Raw genomic sequence first — 20,748 nt, 5'->3', positions numbered from 1 at the left:
TAACTCCTACAGAAACTTACCCATTTCTAACAGCTAAATACTCCTGATTTTGTTCACAGTCTCAGCCTCCACTAGACTATCAACTCAAAAGTTTCTCATTTTAATTAATATCTATTGATAAAGCAATTTCTAGGCAGACAGTTAAGAAATTAAATGAATAAGATTTTTGCCTAAGCAAAATATAATGCTGGATTTGTAAATCATATTTTAAGTTACCAAGATAATTATGCTAAGTTAAAAAATAAATATATAACCTGTAGATTGAAGATTCTTTCTCTTTGTAAATAAAAAAAAATCACACACATTTGTAAAGAAAAGTGCATGAAAGTATTATTAAAATGGTTAGTCACAGCTTATTTTGATTTTCAATCCTTGGCTTTCTATTTCCTAATTTTCTGTAATTTGTATGTATTACCTTAATTATCAGAAAAAAAGAAGTTGTCTAACTTTGAAGTCTTTATTGTTTCATAAAGTGTTAAATGTTTTAAAAGGAAAAGCAAGCTTTCAAAATTTGAGACACTTCATTTAAGTACCTCCACCAAGTATGAAAATCTTCTTCACCACCCTAGAAGAAATACATTCTCAAAGAACCACGGTGAGAGCTGAGAGTCAATATTCTTCAGAGAATGGAAACTCAGGGTGACCTACACCACTGAAAGAGAAGGAGGAGGATTCATTTATTAAATCACCCATGTTGTCATAGGCTTTGGCATAGTCAATGAAGCAGAAATAGATGTTTTTCTGGAACTCTCTTGCTTTTTCGATGATCCAGCAGATGTTGGCTATTTGATCTCTGGTTCCTCTGTCTTTCCTAAAACCAGCTTGAACATCTGGAAGTTCATGGTTCACGCATTGCTGAAGCCTGGCTTGGAGAATTTTGAGCATTACTTTAGTAGCATGTAAGATGAGTGCAATTGTGCGGTAGCTTCAGCATTCTTTAGGATTGCTTTTCTTTGGAATTGGAATGAAACCTGACCTTTCCCAGTTCTGTGGCCACTGCTGAGTTTTCCAAATTTGCTGGCATACTTCGTGCAGCACTTTCACAGCATCATCTTTTAGGATTTGAAATAGCTCAACTGGAATTCCATCACCTCCACTAGCTTTGTTCGTACACAGAGAATATTATTCTGTGAATGTGGTTGGGATGGGCTAAAACTCTAATTCTAAAAGCAGGACTAGCCTTCTCCCCCAATAAGCACACATACAGATGCCCACTTCATGTGCACACAGTACCTGCATCTACAGTCCCAACATTCACGTGTAATATTCACTCCACAATGACAGGTAGTTTGATTCAGGTTACAATTTATACAAAAGCACAAGACGTAGGACTAACTGTGGGGATCATTTCAGACACAGGTGGAACTTCTGTCCCTAGATGATGATAAGAATCACAGTGAACAAATTAGCTGCTCTTTTTCACACATCCATGGATAAGCAGATACTGAGAACCAAAAAATTACAGGGTGTCTCCATTAAGGAATTTCTCATCTGTTGAAGAGATACCATGTACACCTCAATAATTGCCCAGCACAAAGTGGGATCATTATTTTCTTACTTTATAATATATTAATACACTGGTTATTCAGCAATTAGTATTACTGCTCTTTCCCTTTTTTCCATATTTTTACTTTTCATTCTAATGTGTCCTTTCAAATTCAATTCATTAAAAGTGCATTTTTAGCAATTCCATGTTCCAAGTGCTGTGCTATTGAGCTAAACCCACAAAGATAGCACTCACAGCCTAATGAAGGAGAATATAGTATTAAAAAGCCTTTGAGAAATTAAAAGCCTTTGAGTACAGAAGAAGAGCTTTCCATGTTTTTTCCATGTATCATATCTTTTCTTAGAATCATGATATAGCTTTGCAACAACAGGGGCAGTTTTGAGATCTTTCACTGAAATTAAATCTTCATTTTGCCAATAATTTGTACTCTCATTTCTCAAAACTCCCTTTCAAATTTCTATTCTGTCTCTTCGATCCTGATTGCCTTCTTCAGTAATTGGGCAGCTCGAGCCGCATGTTAGTGACTAAGTCAAAGTCCAGGTGATAGGGGCTTCCAAAGGGATGTACCCCTGATGGACAGAAGCTACAGTGGGATAAGTGTTGACTCAAAAAACCAAACACCCAGCCGATCTTACCTGGGCATGTCCTGCTAAGGACACAGAAGTCACCCACTGGAGGGTCAGTTAAGTTAATGACCTACTTATAATTCAGTTTTGTGAAATTATAAGGATGAGGAAATGGGAGTTGGAATAGGGAAAAAGGCCAATGAAGAGATCAATTTAAAATAAATGGATAATGTCTTGGAGAAGAAATGTCCATTATGGAGAAAACCCACCAGATACTTAGGGGAGGGGATGGAAGTAGGTCCACTGTGACTTTGGAGCACTGATGCACATTGGCCTGCCTGGATCCCCCCACCGCAGAAAATCATTAACATGACATTTCACAATTGCACATGGGCAAACATCAACACAGGCTTCCCAGGTTGTTCAGTGGTAAAGGATCCCACTGCCCAGGCAGGAGACATGGGTCCAACCCCTGGGTTGGGAAGATCCCTTGGACAAGGAAATGCCTGGGAAATCCCATGGACAGAAGAGCCTGATAGGCTACAGTCCATGGGATTGCAAAAGAGTCAGACAGGACTTTGCAACTGAACAACAACAAAACATGAATGTAATGCATGATGGATTCATTATTATATAGCTATTATTAATATAATCATATTCCCCTGACACAAAAAGAATTAAAGATGAAACATGTTCACAGGTCCCTGAAAGAATTGTGGGCTGCAGGCACTATGCCCTTTGTGTTTCCTGGGTCCCTCTACCCTGAGAGAAGGTACACTAGGCATAGGGATTAGGGATACAAAGTAGTGACATCACCATGATGTCAAATCTGGGGGTTCTACTGATGGGCTGTCCTGGGCCCAAGTTACATTTCTGTTGGTCAGAGATGGAGCCCTGGAGGAAACCTCTGGTCTGAAGTCTACAGGAAGCCCCTGGTTTACTCCTACACTGAAAATCAGGACTCTCTTCCCAGAATTAAGCTTTTGAAAAGCTTAGTTCTCCTGCTGACCTGCCTGCTACATAAAACAGTGTATGTGTGAAATATCTGCAAATCACTTACAATAGTATCTTGTTATATCTTATATTTCTGTTGATGCCATCAATTGCTTTCATGTCTTCTGGACTCAGTTCAAAGTCAAACACCTGAAAGGAAGGAACAATCACATTAACCTCTCCCCAAAGGAGACAGCCTCCCCTGGGGACTAAAGGGCTTTCCAGCTGGTAGAGACAAGAATAGAGGACTGGGAAGCCATGTCTGTCCTCAGCTTCCAGGACAACAACCTGGGACCCTCTGCTGAGTTCTCACCTCTCCTCCCCACACCTTCTCCTTCTCTGTCCACCTCACAAACATTACAGCGCATCAGTCCCTTATCTTTCTTTGTGAATCATCTGTGACAGAAAACAAGCTAAAATCTTCTTTCTCCAAATACATTGCCTTTGGACACTCCTGACTCGATACCTGAACCTGAGCTAACATTAGACTGTTAACTCTCCCCAACAAGCCCTAAGGGTGACAACATTCAGCTGAAGAATTGTGGGAAGGAGGCTCCCTGTGAAAGCCCATTCAAGGATCTGATATCAAACTATTCATTATCTATGACTGAATCTAACAAAAACTTTATGTAAATGTGTTTCTGGAGACAGTTATGAAAAATGTCTAACATTAAAGAACACCTAGATAATTAAAATTTCATATCATAATCATGAAATGGAAAGCTCAGTTTTGTAAAGAAATTCCTTTTCTCCAAATGATCCAGTGTTTCAATGCAACATGAACCAAAGACTTGAGCATGTATTCTCCCCCAGAAGTTGGTAAAGTGATACTAAATTTTCAATAAAAGAGAGCTAAACAAAAGCAGTCAGGACATTCTAAAAAATAAAAAATTATCTTTCTGAAAAGCATACTTATTTTCCACTTTAATAACATGTTGCAGAAAACAGAATAGTTAAATAGAAGAGAGACACCAGAAATGTACTTCTGGAGACTTCATATATGACAGAGTTGACAATGAAAATCTGTGAGGAAACATGGAACTTTAAGTTTAAATTTAAGTATACCAAAGGTGTATGTATCCATTTTCATATTATCTTAGAAACTCAGTTCCAGTTAGATTACAGAACCAAATTTAAATGGAAACACGGAAACAATTGATCAGGGAACAATTTCCATTCCCCTTGACTTGGCCTGACCTGTAACCTGCGGCACTGAACAGTGATATTTCCCAGAAGTGCTGAGGCAAATCTGAAACCAGACAGGAAGAGAATTTTGTCCCTAATCACTGACTTGATTCACAGCCCTGTGTTGAGATGAAGACCAAGTCAGTTGACCACAGTTTAGCCAAACGTATATGAAAAGCTATGCAGAGAAGCGTGCAGGCTCCTCTAACAAGAGCCACATCCACCTGCTAAAGCGGAACTGCCGAGCTGCTCTGCACTGAACTGCAAAGGCATGAGAGAGCCCAGCCAAAAGGACAACAGCTTAGTTGAGTGCAGGCTGATTGTCAAACCACAGAATCAAGAGAAGCATAACTGATCTCTACATTAAATCCTGAAATTGGGGAGGGTTTTCTGCACACCTATGCCTATGAGAACAATATCGGCCTCCTACACAGAAGTCAAAATAGAAACAACCAAGCTAAAGTGGACAAAGTCTTGAAGAGGAGCTTCTCAAAGGCAGAAACTCATGGAGATTAAATGTATGAAGATGAAACCTTATTAGTATTCAGGGAAATACTCTGTTGCCCCCTCCACCATGTTAAAACACAAGGAGAAGCCTGTGTGTAACCTGAAGAAGGGCCCTCACCCAACCACACAAGCCCCCTGACCTCAAGACTCCAGCTTCATAAATGTGAGAAACAAATTTCAATTTTTTCTCAGCCACTCAATCTGTGATATTTTGTTAGTCCAAACGGCCTTAAAAATTCACAATTTCATCAATTGAGAACAAAGAAAATAAGATGTCATTTGCACAGAATAAATTGCAGAAGTAACACTGGAAATAAATTTCTGTTATCTGTCCAAACTTGGCTCAGTGGTAAAGAATCTACCTGCAATGCAGGAGACCCCAGTTTGATTCCTGAGTTGGGAAGATCTCCTGGAGAAGGGACAAGCTACCAACTCCAGTGTTCTTGGGCTTTCCTGGTTATGCAGACAGTAAAGAATCTGCCTGCAATGTGGGAGACCTGAGTTCAATCCCTGGGTTGGGAAGATCCCCTGGAGGAGAGCATGGCAACCCACTCCAATATTCTTGCCTGAAGAATCCCCCCAGACAGACCAGCCTGGCAGGCTACAGTCCATGGGGTCACAAAGAGTCAGAGAAGACTGACAAACTGAGCACATACATCTGTCCAACGTTAACCCTCTCCATCCATGCCACATTTCCTGTTGCCACAGCAGGAGGAGAAATCTACCAGGAATACACATAAGGTATTCATGCACAGGGAAGAACAGGTAACTCATCTTGACTCAAGGAAAGTCTTGAGAGATGGACAAAGAATGACCCTCGTGAAGGATATTCCCTAGGAGCCCTCTGCCCACAGCCCCACTCATCATCACCTCTATGTTCTCTTTGATTCACTTCTTGTTGAAACTCTTGATCAGAACCACAACCCCACATTGTATCTGGTAGCGAAAGGCAACAAGAGTTGGGGTCTGTTTGTGATTTTTGGCAATGGTACAAAGAACTGGGTCCTCCAAAAGAGTGGGGTAGTTCTGGTTCACCCTGGAAGGAAATTCAGAAATGCTGAGGAGCTGAAACTAAATACTCAGTTTCTAAGGAGACTTCTCAAACAGACCAAGTAGGTTCACTCTAGACCGGTGCTTCTCAAAGTGTGATCCAGGGACCAGCTTCATCAGTATCACTTGGGATCTTGTTAGAAATACAAATTCCGTGACTTAGTTGAAGACAAACTGAATCAGAACCTCAAGTGGGTCACCTCACATTCTGTGTTTACAAAGTTCTGTGTGTAATTCAGATTCATGATTGAGTTGAGACCGGGATTGCCAAACTTGTGGAATTTTTTCTTTATTTCTCACTGATTGTTTTTCTTTGGTAATCAAGACTATGAGTAGAGAAAGAGAAGAAAAATACCAGGAAATATTTTAATGTCACTTTTCTAAGCTCTGATAAAAACTGAGTAGTCCCAGAATGACAGTCATTTATTTCACCATTATTCTTCTAGAGATGCTGACAAAAATGGTTCAAATTGAAATTTTTTTCTAGCATGATAGACCTAGGAGTTACATATTATTGTTCCAATTTTAGACATAAGGTAAGTGAGGTTCGGATCATTTATTGTTAGAAACATGTTCATTAGTTAATAAGCAAAATCATGACATAAGCTTGGGTTGCTGGTCTCAACTGGGAGATTATATACAGATTTTAATGTTATTGATGAATCTACAAGCAGGAGACCTGGGTTGGATCCCGGAGTCAGAAAAATCCCCTGGGGAAGGGAGTGGCTACCCACTCCAGTATTCTTGTCTGGAAAATCCCATGGACAGAGGAGTTAAGCAGGCTACAAACCATAAGGTCACAAAGAGTCAGAAACAACATGCAATTAACCATTTCACCCAAGCTAATACAATGTAGAGAAACTGTCTGAGTGACGGGAAGATAAAAGAGAAGAAATCAGTCCATCCTTCCCCTTTCTTCCCCTGCCTATGAGAGTTATCTCCTGACCACTGAGTACTGTATGATTTAAACCATTTCATCAAAAACTGAATTTTAGGTAAACACCATGTTTTCTTCCTTAGAGTTCATTACCATTCTTTTACGCTTTGGGATCCCAGACCACTATAGGCAACAAGAACAATATCGTGTGACTTGCATAAATCCAACAGTTTAGTCTGGTTGAGATAAGGGTGACATTCCACCTGTAGAATGCCAACAGAGAAGAGTGTTAGATTATATGGAAAAGTAATATTAATATGACACAGAAATATTAAAAGTTTTTTAAAATGCTAAAGGAAAAACTATAACTTAAATGTAAACTTGAAATATCAACATCAAGATAAAAATATAGAGAAGTGTACTTAAAAGTTAATTTTATAATAGACATGGATGAGAGAACCATTCCAAGCTTGAGTAATCATAAGGTGAGCTCTACATATGAGTAAATGTTTCTGAGTAAATATTTTATTGACTGTTAGTGTCACCATGAGCCCTTAACTTCAGCCTTTCAACTGGATGACTTTCATAGTTTTCAGCACATTTTAGGTACTGAAGACCCAGAAAAGGTGAAACACTAAGGATTCAGCCATCCAAACCCATGCAAATTTTAAACCAATATTACCTGATTTATCTTTCTTTACTCCCCATGCCAAGTTTTCATAGTCCTGCTTCCTGTCCACAGTTCCCTCCCAGGCACTTTCAACATCCATTTCTTGACACCCTTTTGGCTCAGGTAAACACCACCTTCCTCTAAGTTCTGGATGACTAGTCTAACACTTCTTCACCTCCTTTACCTTTCCTCAGTCTCCACCACAATTTAGCAGGATCCCCCTCCCCAGCTGTTCCATCCAGACTTTATCAAACAGAGATACCACTGTGGGTTCTATTCAGTGTTCCATCCACACAGAAGCTCTGCTCTCTAGAATATTCTGTCCACAAAGGTCAGGTGAGCAGGAGGGGAGGACAGAAAGACATCAAGCTCCGGTGCAAGAAGGAAGTTCTGAAGAGCAGGAAAGAGAGGAGCTGAGCTGCTCACCTGGTTGCAGATGGGCTTCTACTTGAGCCCCAGCTTGTTCAGGATCTTGTGGTTGAAGCTGGACACCCCGATGGACTTGGTCAGCCCTGAGTCCTTACACTTCTCCAGGGCTGTGGTGAGGATGGGCAATGAGCAAAATAAATGCTGAAAAATTATCTGTCAACAGGGTCACCCATCAAGAATTAGCATTGATTATCAAGAGGAAAAAAGAAGTTTTGACACAAAAGCAACAATTACCATTTCCTCCTTAGAAAAACCCTTACAAGACATACCACATGGAAGGAAAGAGATGCCTGTCTTCACTGTCCCAGGTTCTCCACCTCCGTTCCTCTCTGTGAACATTTCAGCAATGGTTTCCTCCCCAAAACCCCAGCATCCCAGCCCTTAGATCCGTGAACTGCTTTGTCTGATGATCCACAGCCCATTGTCAAGTTGGAAGAAATGAAAGAGGTTCCCCCTCTCCTGGTTCCTCCTCTGGTTCTCTCCTTCCCAGACTCATCTCCCACTTCTGACAGCAATCCACTGAGTCTAATATCATTCTTCCATTTTCATCTTTTGGAAGAAATTCCTCCCCTGGCTGGAATAGAAGTAGTCAATTTAGAGATGTCACAAAGTAATATCTCTACATTTAGCCTGGCTGCTTGGCACCAAGTAGTTAACCTCCATGAGGTAGGTGTTATAATATTCTTGATACTAGTATTTGCATATATGGAGTTGTAAGCAATGTCTTTAGGAGGGAGGCTTATTCTAATCTCTTATACTTTATATATATATACATATATATATATATAGATAGATAGATAGATAGATAGATAGTAATAAATATGTTTTTCTAGGCACTAAAAGGGACTTCCCATGACTTTTGTGAATTTTGTCTGTTCCTTCTACTTGCCTCCCTTGAAATGCTTCTCTTGAGCTGGAAATGCCAGTAAGTTACCTGACATAATTTCCAGAATAAAAATTTCAATCTTGATATGATGAGATAATCAGACTTCCTATTCCCTCTGAGCATCAGATGCCCTAGGGCAGGCATGTGAACCAGCAAGGCTCTCGTTAGGTTGATATGGAATGTGGAAGATCCAGACATGCCCTCAAAAGTTCATGACCATGAGCCTTGAGCTGCCCCAAGACCATATTTGCCACCAATCGAAAATGTCATCAAAGTTTAGTAAAAATAAAGCAAATCATGAGTAATGCCATGATGTGTCTGTGTGCTAAGTTGCTTCAGTCATTTCTGACTCTTTGTGTCCCCATGGACTGTAGCCCACTACGCTCCTCTGTCCATGGGATTGTCCAGGCAAGAATACTGGAGTGGGTTGCCAGACTCTCCTCCAGGGGATCTTCCCAATCCAGAGATTGAACCCACATCTCCTGCAGCTCCTGCATTGCAGGCAGATTCTTTACTGATGAGCCATAGGGAAAGCCTCCAATGCCATGATAAGAGATAGAAAAAATAGACATTTCTGAAGAGTACTGCAAATCCATAAATCTATCCATGACTTGGACTTCCCATCTACATAGTCCTCTAAGTTATTTTACATAGGATGGCTTGAGTAGATTTCCGTAATTTAAAATCAAGAGTTCTAGATAACAGTTTTTTGTTTTTTTTTTTTTAATAGTAATGTCTGAGACTTGCTGTACATTTAGTTATAAGAAGTTTTCTTTTTTTTTTTTTTCCTGTTTATTTTTATTAGTTGGAGGCTAATTACTTTACAATATTGTAGTGGTTTTTGTCATACATTGACATGAATCAGCCATGGATTTACATGTATTTTCTCCATCCCGATCCCCCCTCCCACCTCCCTCTCCACCCGATTCCTCTGGGTCTTCCCAGTGCACCAGGCCCAAGCACTTGTCTCATGCATCCAGCCTGGGCTGGTGATCTGTTTCACCCTAGATAATATATACATTTCGATGCTGTTCTCTCGAAACATCCCACCCTCGGATAACACAGTTTTTTGTTGTTGTAGTTTCATTGTGGGGTTTGTTGTGTGTGTGTGTGTGTGTGTGTGTGTGTGTGTGTCTCAGGTTTGTGTGATCTTAGTTCCCCAAACATGGATTGCACTCCTTCCCTCAATCCAACTTGCCTCAGCAGTGAAAGCATGGAGTCATAACTACTGGACTGTCAGGAAATTCCCGTCTACATAATTATGCAGCATAATAATAGGGTTCTTAAAGTCTAAGTGCAGTGTACAAAATTCATCATGAAGACAAGCAACAGTGTAGCCAAGATTGCCCAAGTCACTATGATGTCTGCTAGTTTTAGACCCACCCAGATGGAGTACCCACCAAATCTGCTCAACTCAAAAGGGTGAAAGAGGGTAAGAACGCATCGCATTCAATGTAAGATTGTGTCATTGCTCATCATGGCTGCTCATCATGGCTGCATCATGAAATCCCTAGAGACTCAGGAGTCATATTCAGGACTGTGTGCAGAACTCACCTATTTCTATTTTCTCAATTTTTTGAGGCAGACACTGAAAGATTCTTTAACTCCTTTCTCTGGGAGGTGTGTAAGGAATTCAAAGAAAATCAGGAAAAAGATGATCACGAATGATTATAGGGGGATTCTACTCTGCTTATTTAACTTATATGCAGAGTACATCATGAGAAACACTGGTATGGAAGAAGCACAAGCTGGAATCAAGATTGCTGGGAGAAATATCAATAACCTCAGATATGCAGATGACACCACCCTTACGGCAGAAAATGAAGAGGAACTAAAAAGTCTCTTGAGGAGAGTGAAAAAGTTGCTGTAAAGCTCAATATTTAGAAAACTAAGATCATGGCATCTGGTCCCATCACTTCATGGCGAATAGATGGGGAAACAGTGGAAACAGTGTAAGACTTCATCTTTGGGGGGCTCCATGGTCATGTATGGATGTGAGAGTTGGACTGTGAGGAAAGCTGAGCGCCGAAAAATTGATGCTTTTGAACTGTGGTGTTGGGGAAGACTCTTGAGAGTCCCTTGGACTGCAAGGAGACCCAACCAATCCATTCTAAAGGAGATCAGTCCTGGGTGTTCATTGGAAGGACTGATGCTGAAGCTGAAACTCCAATACTTTGGCCACCTCATGTGAAGAGCTGACTCATTGGAAAAGACCCTGATGCTGGGAGGGATTGGGGGCAGGAGGAGAAGGGGACAACAGACGATGAGATGGCTGGATGGCATCACTGACTCGATGGGCATGAGTTTGAGTAAACTCCGGGAGTTTGTGATGGACAGGGAGGCCTGGCATGCTGCGATTCATCGGGTCACAAAGATTCAGACATGACTGAGCGACTGAACTGAACTGAAAATCACTGCTATGGTGACTGCAGCCATGAAATTAAGGCACTTACTCTTTGGAAGGAAAGTTATGACTAACCTAGATAGCATATTAAAAAGCAGAGACATTACTTTGCCAACAAAGGTCCGTCTAGTCAAGGCTATGGTTTTTCCAGTGGTCAGGTATGGATGTGAGAGTTGGACTGTGAAGAAGGCTGAGTGCCAAAGAATTGATGATTTTGAACTGTGGTATTGGAGAAGATTCTTGAGAGTCCCTTGGCCTGCAAGGGAATCCAACCAGTCCATCCTAAAGGAGATCAGTCCTGGGTGTTCAGTGTAAGGCTGATGTTGAAGCTGAAACTCCAATACTTTGGCCACCTCATGCGAAGAGTTAACTCATGGGATAGAACCGTGATGCTGGGAGGGATTGGGGGCAGGAGGAGAAGGGGACGACAGAGGGTGAATGGCTGGATGGCATCACTGACTCAATGGGCATAAGTTTGGGTAGACTCCGGGAGTTGGTGATGTACAGGGAGGCCTGGCATGCTGCGATTCATGGGGTCGCAGAGTCGGACACGACTGAGTGACTGAACTGAACTGAACTCTAGTGAAACCCTCGCTACAACCTATTAAGACAAATCTTTAATTCAACCATCCATGCAAGTTGATACACATTCTGAAAAAAGAAGTGACCACACAAATATCCAACCTTCATTGCCACTGGGAAATGAATGAGATAGAGATCAACATAGTCCAGCTGAAGATCTTTCAGTGACTTTTCCAAGGCTGGTCGGACCAAATCTGGTCAAAGGAAAGTGCACCAAAGCTGCAGAGATTAAAGAATGGAAGCTGTGTTAATAATATTTCAGGAAATTTTTTTTTGGTGGGCGATGAGAGGGTGGGGTTGGGGGTGGCTTACCACGTGGCTTTTGGAATATTACTTCATTGACCAAGAATTGAACCCGGGCTCATGGCAATAAAGCACTGAGTCTTAACCATTGGACCACCAGGGAATTCCAATACTTTAGGAATGTAACAATAAATATGGGTCACCAAACAACTCTTCACCAAACAATGATCCTATTATACAATAGTCACCTGGGTACAATCAGTTGCCCACATGTGCACGCACACAACACACACACACACAGCACCTTTGAAGTATAGAAAATGTCTTCTCTCTTCACAGTGCCATCTGCAATCTTGCTTCGAATGACTTGGCCAACCTGCTCTTCATTTTGGTACACACGAGCACAGTCAATATGGTGGAACCCAACCTCTATAGAGAATTTGGTTGCCTCCAGAGCTTCACACTTAGGAACCTACATGAGCAACAAAGGTAGTACTTACATATATATATATGTAAGTATATATATATATATATATATATATATATATATATATATATATTCAAGGTATACAAAGTGATGTTTTCATATAAGTGCATGTTAGCTAAGTTGCTTCAGTCATGTCCAACTCTTTGCCACCCTATGGCCACCATAGCCCACCGGGCTCCTCTGTTCAAGGGATTCTCCATGCAAAAATCCTGGAGTGGATGGCCATGTCCTCCTCCAGGGGATCTTCCCAACCCAGGGATTGAACCCTTAACCTCTTATGTCTCCTGAATTAGCAGGTGGGTTCTTTACAACCAGCACCAAGTGGCACTAATGGTAAAGTAACATAAGTACTGCTTATAATTACTCACTGTTATTGATTATCACAGTCAAGCTACCAGGAGATCCATCACCTCACATAGCTAACTTTTGAGGGTGTTTGTGAGAACACTGAAGATCTCCTCTCTTAGCAAATCTCAAGATAGAATCCATTATTATTAACTGGAGTCACTGTGCTGAACATCAGGGGTCAAGACTTATTCATCTCAAACTGAAGCTCTGTCCCTTTGACCAACATCTTTCCCTTTTTCCCAGCCTTGTCCTCAACTTCTGGTCACCATTCCTCTACTCTCTTCTTCTGTGAGTTCCACTTTTTTAGATTTCACCCATATAGAGATCATGAAGTTTTGTCTTTCTATTTCTGGCTTCTCTCATTTAACTTAATGTTCTCCAGGTTGATATGTGTGGTTGCAAATGGCAGGATTAACTTTGTTTTTAATGCTGCATAATACTCCATTTCTTTTTATGTGATTCAGAATCTTTCCTGTTTCAAGGAACTAGATGATTGGTCTAACTTCCCTCTGTTGGGTCTAGTCCTGGTTTTTCTTAAATATTCAGGTATTCAGGACTGTGCTGAGGAATGAACCAGTGAGCTTCAGTATGGCCTGGTCCCTTCCCTCCCCTCATCCCACTTTGCACTACAAGGAAACAAGCCCTGTCTTCTGTCTTGAAAGGGTCTCTGAATATTTCCGTTTTATAGCTGAAGAAGTGAGACACAAAGTTTAAGGACCAGTCAGACTCTTGTCACAGCTACATACTCTAAAGACCAGATGGACAGCAAACTTTCTGGCTTCCAGTCTAGACACTTGTCCACTAGCCCCTCATGTCCAAACACTAAAAACTATACTTTAATAAAAAGACACTGCATAACCCAAGAATACATTACAAAGCCTGGCCTGTAAGACTGTAGCTTATCCCCTCAAATGACACTAGAATTCCCATTAGAAGAAGTAGTCAACAGAAACAGAGGTACAGGGTAAAATACAGCTGGAGTGTGTCTGGCCTGGGACCAAGCAGACACCCCACAGTAGAAAAGCAATTCTCTCCCATTAGTTTTCAGCCATTTCATCTTCAGGACCTTTTACCTCAAACATTTCTCTGGATCATGTCTTTTTGGAAGGAGGAAGGAGGTCTGGAACTAATAAAATATATAGAGAAACCTGGCCATTGCAATCCCCCTCAGAGAGAAGCAGCTGACAGTCAGTGTTCTGGACAGCAGAGTCTCACTTCTTCTGCTAAGCTGGGAAAGAGGTGGAAACTGGAGGGGAACCAAGAGAAATCTGCAGGTGAGCACAGCCTCAGACCCTAATGCAGAGTGAAGACTGGATGCTCTCTCTCCTTTCACAGGGCATGGTTCTAGCCTCCTTAGTGGAACCATGTGACCCTCCAAGAGTCACACAGGAGCTCAGTGCTTGACAACCCAAGTCTCTTCCACTCATGTTACATCCACTACTATTTATATCTCAACCCCAAACCACCTCTGTTACCTCTTTACTTTCAGCGGTGCCAAATCCCAGGACAGGAATGAAGTGGCCATCATTAAGCTTCACTCTCTGGCCTTTGGGATCCATTGCCTGTTTCACCTCTGAATAAGCAAACTGATCTTTTCTTCCGCCTCCACAGGTTATAAATAACAGAACGTTAATGCACCAGCTGACTGTCCAATGTTAGCAGGTACATTGGAGGAGGAGAGGATTAAACCAGTGCCCATAAAGTAAGAAGGGAATTGAATCCAGTACAATTTTTTATCAGAAAAAAATGTAAGTTATATAATGATAATATGTGCCAAACAGTTATTGCCCAAATATTACACAGAAACCTCCACATTATCAGTCAATTCACTTTTCTAATTATGAAGCCCACTTTTGATCAAACATCAATTGAAACAACTACTACATAGTACAGAAAGACATACTAATCACACAATTAAGAATTGTTGATTATTAAGCATTTTCCAAAATGTAATCTCTTAATAAAGAATCAAAACGTGAAACAAGCCAAATTTGCCTTTTTTAAATTTTCCAGCAGCAATATTATTTTGCTTTATACACCTATGGTGGTGGAGTATAATCAGTAAGTCATGTCTGACTCTTTGTCTGACTCATGTCTGTACCGTGCCAGGCTCCACAGTTCATGGGATTTCCTGGTTAGAATACTGGTATGGGTTGCCATTTCCTACACCACAGTATCTTCCTGATCCAGAGATTGAACCCAAGTCTCTTGTGTCACTTACACTGTCAGGCGAATTCTTACCACTGGGCCACGTGAGAAACTCTTAACAGACCTGACTATGGTGAAATTCTGAAAAGGATACCAAAACCAGACATTTTGGCAAAGTGTTTATTGATGTTAATCATTAACAATTTTTGGATACCATGTGCAGATTCAAACAGACTCTTGAGTGTTTATCAGTTCAGTTCAGGTCAGTCGCTCAGTCGTGTCTGACTCTTTGTGACCCCATGAATCGAAGCATGCCAGGCCTCCCTGTCCATCACAAACTCCCAGAGTTTACTCAAACACTTGTCCATCGAGTCAGTGATGCCATCCAACCATCTCGTCCTCTGTTGTCCCCTTCTCCTCCTGCCCCCAATCCCTCCCAGCATCAGGGTCTTTTCCATTGAGTCAGCTCTTCCCATGAGGTGGCCGAAGCACTTGAGTTTCAGCTTCAGCATCAGTCCTTCCAATGAACACCCAGGACTGATCTCCTCTGGGATGGACTGAGTGTTTATACCTTGTACTAAATTACATAACTTTTTAAAGTACTCTTATTATGTAATCATTACATATTTTACATATTTTATTATCATGCTAAACATTATTCATAAAGAAAAAGCTATAAACAACTGAAATTGCAGCAAATTTGGGAAGAGTAAGGGAAATCATGATGCACTGGTACAAGTAGATGTTGTGATGGAAAATTCAATTGAACACATAAAGTGATGTCAGCAAAATAGTGAGCAGGAGGAGTGAAGTATCCCTTGGAAATGGAAATATGGAAAGAGAAAGCAGCTGAAAACATCTTAGGAGTTCTAGGAAATAGTCAAACAAACATCTACAGCAACAAACTGAACACACAACTAGGGAAGATCCAGAAGACTGGAAGGATATTTCTGTGTGTGGTTTTTTGGGGTTTTTTTTTGTTTTTGTTTTTTGTTTTCACACTCATCTCTCCCCTGACTTGAACAGAGCCACCTTGGTCTGTAAAGGGCGGTGACTTGGCACTCTGCTACCTCCCTCAAAGCAGACTCATCGCAGAAACCCTTATGTGCTATATTCTCCCCTACTTGGGGCTTGCCTGGAAACTGGTGTCCATTTCACTTAGCTCTGAGCTTGAACTGAAGAGCAGTTGGATTGGCTAGGTACAGCTACAGGGGGACTAGAAATATATGGGGTCAGGGCCAGGAAGTAAGGGTGGAGACACACACAAGACCATGTAAAACTCTGATAGAACTAGGATATGGATTTGGGGGATAGTAAGGAATTCTTGTTCCCTTGGTATCTTTAATTTTCTTGAAGAGATCTCTAATTTCCCATTCTGTTGGTTTCCTCTATTTCTTTGCACTGATTGCTGAGAAAGGCTTTCTTATCTCTCCTTGCTATTCTTTGGAACACTGCATTCAAATGGGAATATCTTTCCTTTTCTCCTTTACTTTTTACTTCCCTTCTTTTCACAGCTATTTGTAAGGCCTCCTCGGACAGCCATTTTGCTTTTTTTTTTTCATTTCTTTTCCACGGGGATGGTCTTAATCCCTGGCTCCTGTATAATGTCACGAACCTTCGTCCATAGTTCATCAGGCACTATGTCTATCAGATCTAGTCCCTTAAATCTATTTCTCACTTTCACTGTACAATCATAAGGGATTTGATTTAGGTCATACCCGAATGCTCTAGTGGTTTTCCCTACTTTCTTCAATTTAAGTCTGAATTTGGCAATAAGGAGTTCATGATCTGAGCCACAGTCAGCTCCCAGTCTTGTTTTTGCTGACTATATAGAGTTTCTCCATCTTTGGCTGCAAAGAAAATAATCAATCTGATTTTGGTGTTGACCATCTGGTGATGTCCATGTGTAGAGTCTTCTCTTGTGTTGTTGGAAGAGGGTGTTTGCTATGACCAGTGCGTTCTCTTGGCAAAACTCTATTAGCCTTTGCTCTGCTTCATTCCATACTCTGAGGCCAAATTTGCCTGTTACTCCAGGTGTTTCTTGACTTCCTACTTTTGCATTCCAGTCCCCTATAATGAAAAGGACATCCATTTTGGGTGTTAGTTCTAAAAGGTCTTATAGGTCTTCATAAAACCATTCAACCTCAGCTTCTTCCACATTACTGGTTGGTGCATAGGCTTGGATTACTGTGATATTGAATGGTTTGCCTTGAAAATGAACAGAGATCATTCTGTCATTTTTGAGATTGCATCCAAGTACTGCAGTTCAGACTCTTTTGTTGACCATGATGGCTACTCCATTTCTTCTAAGGGATTCCTGCCCACAGTAGTAGATATAATGGTCATCTGAGTTAAATTCACCCATTCCAGTCCACTTTAGTTCACTGATCCCTTTGACTGTGTGGTTCACAATAAACTGTGGAAAATTCTGAAAGAGATGGGGATACCAGACCACCTGACATGCCCCTTGAGAAACCTATATGCAGGTTAGGAAGCAACAGTTAGAACTGGACATGGAACAACAGACTGGTTCCAAATAGGGAAAGGAATATGACAAGGCTGTATATTGTCACCCTGCTTATTTAACTTATATGCAGAATACATCATGAGAAACGCTGGGCTGGAAGAAGCACAAGCTGGAATCAAGATTGCCTGGAGAAATATCAATAACCTCAGATATGCAGATGACATAACTGTTATGGCAGAAAGTGAAGAACTAAAGAGCCTCTTGATGAAAGTGAAAGAAGGAGAGTGAAAAAGTTGGCTTAAAGCTCAACATTCAGACAGCTAAGATTATGGCATCTGGTCTTGTCACTTCATGGCAAATAGATGGGGAAACAGGGGAGATAGTGGCTGACTTTATTTTGGGGGGCTCCAAAATCACTGCAGATGGTGATTGCAGCCATAAAATTAAAAGATGCTTACTCCTTGAAAGGAAAGTTATGACCAACCCAGACAGCATATCAAAAAGCAGAGACATTACTTTGTCAACAATGGTCCGTCTAGTCAAGGCTATGGTTTTTCCAGTAGTCATGTATGGATGTGAGAGTTGGACTATAAAGAAAGCTGAGTGCCAAAAAAATTGATGCTTTTGAACTGTGGTGTCAGAGAAGACTCTTGAGAGTCTCTTGGCCTGCAAGGAGATCCAACCAGTCCATCCTAAAGGAGATCAGTCCTGGGTGTTCATTGGAAAGACTGATGTTGAAGCTGAAACTCCAATACTTTGGCCACTTGATGTGAAGAGCTGACTCATTGGAAAAGACCATGATGCAAGGAAGGACTGGGGGCAGGAGGAGAAGGGGACGACAGAGCATGAGATGGTTGGATAGCATCACCGACTCAATGGACATGAGTTTGGGTAAACTCCATGAGCTGGTGAAGGACAGGAGGGCCTGGAGTTCTGCTTTTCTTGGGGTCACAAAGAGTCAGACACAACTGAGTAGCTGAACTGAACTGAAGGCATTCAAAAACAATGATAAATTCCCAGAATCAGAAAGGCTCTCATGGCCCAGGTAAGTTGTTGACTCAGAAATGAACTGAGTTTCCCTTAGTTTCCTGTTGGGCTGACCCCATGACCAGGCACATGCCGTGCCAGCTAGTGAAGGACAATCAGGATGTGGTACAAATCTGCAAACAGTGGGTGTGCTGTGCTTTTCCAAGTACCCAGTCATGAACACACGGAGGGAGAGAGAGAAAAGGCATACACTAAAGAAAGGTGAAAAAAGAAAGCTAATAAAAGAAACACAGATGAAAAAAGAGAGAAAAACATGAGCCGTGAAACAGTTTTGTTACTCTTTAGTCGCTAAGTCAAACTATCTCAACCCCATGGATGGTAGCCCCACAGGTTTCTCTGGCCATGGGATTCTGCAGCTAAGAATACTGAGTGGGCTGCCATTTCCTTTTCCAGTGGATCTTCCTGGATCTGAGATCCAATCTGCATCTACTGCATTGGCAGGCAGATTCTTTATCACTGCCCTACCTGGGAAACATGATCCATGAAAGGAAAAAAAAATCGGCACCAACTCTTTCTGAACTATCACAGGAGGCACACTTAGCATACAGTGAGTATCACACACTGTCCTGGGGAGGAACTCCAGGTGGGCAAGAGGGTGCTGAGCTCAGCTCCCCCAAGAGAACATCAGGGGGATCACATCTCCTGAAAATACACAAGAGCAGCAGGAAGCACCCTCCACACCAAGGCTGTAAAGAACCGTCCCCACGGAGCTGGGTGAGAAGGGAAGAGAAGCTGGCAGATCAGGACTGAGACCCTGGGAGGGCCCCAGACGAGAGGGGGGACAGGGACTTGGAGGTCCTCCCTAGAGAGACCCTTGAACGCCACGCACTGGGCACCACAGCCCTGCAACGACCCGGGGAGGTGGCAGCCCTGCAGCTGCTGTGAACCCAGGGGTACCCACAGGAGGCCCAGGAACCTGACTCGTCTCCTGAGACATGCACCCACTCCTGCTCCTGGAACAGACTGAAGAGGCCGCCAGACACTGTCCAGGACTCGGCCGGTTTACTAGGCAGTGTCTGTGCCCCCCAGCCCACAGATGCCCCCTCAGTGCCTCTAGATCCAGTTCACTCCCCTTGGGGCAAGGGCTGCCCATGCTGGGCAGAGTAGGCAGTAGGGGTACAGAGCCGGCTCAGACAAGCAGGACATCTGGACAGGCCAGGGTGGCCATCGGTTATGAGAGGGGATCAAGGAGCAGGGTTCTGGAAATATCCTTCTTAATTTCCTTCACAGTAAAGTCCTTTAAAAGCCTATGTGACAGGAATCCCATGCCCCACTGGCTCTCTGACCTGTCTTCAGTTCCTGTCTCCCTACTTCACTAAATTCCACTCACATCAGTCGACTTACTGGCCCTTAAATGTTCCATGAACACTCTTCCTTCCTGGAATAAGCGTTCTCTGTTCCAGAGAAATGCAAGGAGCCACTGTCTGTGTGTTTCAAGGCTGTTTTTTACAAATGAAAAGTTGTGTGGAATGAAGTATAGTTGATGCCTCTGTCTAACAGAAGTATAGAAATAGGAGAGAAAAGGAAAGGCATGGTTTCAGAAGTTCAGACACTTTATTTAAACTTCTCCATCAAGAAACCAAAAGTTAACAGGGAAGCAAAAGCTGAGAAAATTCAGCACCATCAAACCAGCCCTCCAACAAATTCTAAAAAATCTTCTCTAGACAGGAAACACAGAAAGGGTGTATAAACTTGAACCCAAAACAACAAAGTAAATGGCAACAGCACATACTTACCAATAATTACCTTAAATGTAAATGGGTTGAATGTCCCAACTAAAAGACAAAGACTAACTTATTGGATAAAAAACCAAGACCCCTATATATGTTGTCTATAAGAGACCCACCTCCAAACAAGGGACACATACAGACTGAAAGTGAAGGGCTGGAAAAAGATATTCCATGCAAATAGAGACCAAAAGAAAGCAACACTCATATCGGATAAAATAGACTTTAAAATAAAGGCTGTGAAAAAAAGACAAAGAAGGACACTACATAATGATCAAAGGATCATTCCAAGAAGAAGATATGACAATTATAAATATATATGTATCCAACATAGGAGCACTGCAATATGTAAGGCAAATGCTAACAAGTATGAAAGGGGAAATTAACAATAACACATTAATAGTGGGAGACTTTAATACCCCCTCACACCTATGGATAGATCAACTAAACAGAAAATTAACAAGGAAACACAAACTTTAAATGATACAATAGATCAGTTAGACCTAATTGATATCTATAGGACATTTCACCACCAAAACAATGAATTTCACTTTCTTCTCAAGTGACATGGAACCTTCTCCAGGATAGATCACATCCTGGGCCATGAATCTAGGCTTGGTAAATT

The 20,748-nt window shown here is 41.7% G+C and overlaps 1 pseudogene; it reads right to left on the bottom strand.

Annotated features, from left to right (window-relative positions):
• Positions 1-609: 609 nt before the first annotated feature.
• LOC133044371 (prostaglandin F synthase 1-like) lies at positions 610-14,293 on the bottom strand (annotated as a pseudogene).
• Positions 14,294-20,748: the final 6,455 nt, after the last annotated feature.

Source organism: Dama dama, chromosome 23 (assembly GCF_033118175.1).
Source record: "Dama dama isolate Ldn47 chromosome 23, ASM3311817v1, whole genome shotgun sequence".
Taxonomy (NCBI): domain Eukaryota; kingdom Metazoa; phylum Chordata; class Mammalia; order Artiodactyla; family Cervidae; genus Dama; species Dama dama.
The sequence above is the reverse complement of the archived record's forward strand: the minus strand, read 5'-3'. Positions and strand labels throughout refer to the sequence as shown.